Source organism: Mirounga leonina, unplaced genomic scaffold (assembly GCF_011800145.1).
Source record: "Mirounga leonina isolate KUSES-001 unplaced genomic scaffold, KU_Mleo_1.0 Mir_93, whole genome shotgun sequence".
In the NCBI taxonomy this organism is placed as follows: Eukaryota; Metazoa; Chordata; class Mammalia; order Carnivora; family Phocidae; genus Mirounga; species Mirounga leonina.
The window spans coordinates 14,308,169-14,311,005 of record NW_023270854.1 but is presented as its reverse complement, the minus strand read 5'-3'; positions in this window follow the sequence as shown (position 1 = coordinate 14,311,005).

Below are 2,837 nucleotides of genomic sequence, written 5' to 3'. Positions count from 1 at the left end.
AATAAATAAATAAATAAATAAATAAATAAATAAATAAATAAATAAATGAAAACAAAAACCCTGGCCCCCTTCCTATAGTATTTAACTTCCCAACCTCGTCCCCCTGCCTGCTCTCCTTCTATTGGAAGGCACAGTATTCTTTATATCCTTCACTAAAGCAAATGTATTTGGTACCTAAACAGACCAAAGCTTATCAGGAATCTCAGTCTGTTGGAGGTAACTGGGGGCTCTTGGGTCTTTTGCTGAAACTCAGCCACTCAGAAGAGATGACACAGTGGGTAAGAGAAGAACCAGGACGTAAAAATCAGTGGTTCCAAATTCATCCTTGGTTTTCCTACTATACCCCAAACTGCGGACAGTGGTTTCCAGAGGGAAGTGTAGGAAGCAATTATTCCAACTTACTTATCTTCATTTTTAACTTAAGAATGATTCTGACTGTGTTTTGTTTTGCAAATATTTGTGCATATTTTGCAATATAATATAGCAGTATTATAGTATATGTACATAATTTATAAGTGAATGAATAAATAAATATGTCAGGGGCGTATGCTCAAAAAATGTATAAGGATGACCAGTCAAGGGCGCCTGGGTGGCTCAGATGGTTAAGCGTCTGCCTTCGGCTCAGGTCATGATCCCAGGGTCCTGGGATCGAGTCCCACATCGGGTTCCCGGCTCGGCGGGGAGCCTGCTTCTCCCTCTGACCCTTGCCCCTCTCATGCTGTTTCTCTCGCGCGCTCTAAAAAATAAATAAAATCTTAAAAAAAAAAAAAAAAAAGGATGACCAGTCAAAACCATTTAGAGCCTTTTCTTTAGTGATACCAGTGAACGTTAACTAAGCCCTGTGTTCCCTAACAGCAGGGATGGTAGAGGGATTCTCTCACCATTTTGTGTTCCCAGGAAACACAAAGAACTACCAAAGTAAGAGCCACCTCTGTCTTTCTTCAGTGATTCAAGGGCTATAAAATAATGGTTAGGACCAACTAGAAAGAATTATAAAAATTAGAATAAGTAAAGGCAAGTTCTGAGATGCTCAGGGCTGATTGACCCTTAAAATTGAGTTGTTTTGGATTGAATTGTTTCCCCTAAAATCCATACATTAACACCCTAATCTCCACTCTGCTTGTATTTGGAGATAGGGACTTTAGGGAAGTAATTAAGGTTAAATGAGGTCTTAAGGGTGGGGCCCTAATCCTATAGGACTGCTGTCCCTATAAGAAAAGATATCAGATCTCTCTCTTCCCCTTCCCCGCACCCCCCCCACAACATACAAGCACAGAGGAAAGACCCTGTGAAGACAGTGAAAAGGTAGCTGTCTGCAAGCCAGGAAGAGCATTTTCACCAGAAATCAACCCTGAAAGCTTCTTGATCTTAGACTTCAAACCTCCAGAACTGTGAGACAATATATTACAGTTGTTTAAGCCACCACACCCCGCCGCCCCATGTATGGTATCTTATTATGGCAGCCTGAGCAGACTAATATACTTGTCCACTTAAACTCCATTGATCAAAAATAACAGTTACAGGGTAACCCTCCCGGGTCCCCTCCCTCTTTGGGAGGTTTGTACGATCGCTCAATAAACTTTGCTTTACTATCGCTCAAAAACCAAAACAAAACCCAAACAACTGTTACAGTGGAAGACAGTAGGGTCTCTAGGAGAACGCGGAGCAATGGTTTTCCATAAGAAAGAAATCCCCTGTGAGAAGCCAGGTATAGGAAAGGGGGAAAAATCTTTTCCTTCTACCCATCTTAGATGTATTGACCATGGGTCCTGCAAATCAGACTGACAAAAGAAAAGCAGAAGTTTATCAACATGTACATCATGCATACACTTGGAAGTACCCAGAGGTGAGTAACTCAAAGGGGTGGCTAGAACATGGGCTTATATAGCATCTTAACAAAAGAATAAGTTTTTAAAGAAGTGACAAAGGAGAAGGACTGTGAGTTTCTAGGGTGGCAAAAAGTGTGGAAAGGCAAATATCTGGGGAAACCAATGGAAGATCAGGGCTGGTTAGTCAAGTTTGCTGTGAGGATTCTTCTGGTGCCCTTTCCCTACTGATAAAGGTCTAAGGCTGTCTCTGGTGATTATCTTTTGTCCTTTCTGGCAGAGAGGGGAGGGAGGACACCTTTATATCCTTATGTCCTGCTTTTAGGCAAATAGGGAGAGGGTGGAGAACTTATCTTATATCTACTTCTTCTCAGTTGCCTTCAGCTCAAAACAATCCTCCTGTCAAAGTGGCATATTTTGTGGTGGCATATTCTACTACGCTCCATAGGGAAATCTTTCCATCTCCAAAAAAACATATGAAAATTAATTTCAACCTCCCACCTTCAAGCCCACAGTGCAAAAACACTTGTGAACTTTTCTTTCAGTAATTATAAAGCCACTCCATCCTGAATGATTTCTAACACCAAATTAGAAAGTAGGAGTCCTGAAAGTCAAAAGAGCAATCATCTTTTAAACTCTAGGAAGATGCAAAGGAAGGGTAAGTGTAAGTGCACGTTTCTTTAAAAAATATCTAAGCTGAGAGGCACCTGGCTGGCTCGGCTGATGGAATACACTGCTCTTGATCTCAGGGTTGTGAGTTCAAGCCCCACATTGGGTGTGGAGATTACTTAAAGATAAAATCTTTAAAAATTTTATCTAAGCTGACTAAACCTAGACCATCTTTCAACTTCTTTCTGCCATTTGGAGTCTACCTGTGACTTACCTGCAGCTACTCCGTGTTTCTCTGTAGCCTCCATGGCTTCTCTACTCCCAACACTCTCTGCATGTTTCTTTCTGGCTTGGAATTTCTTAATGCCTCAGAATCTTTACAGTGGGATTTAATACCATCTC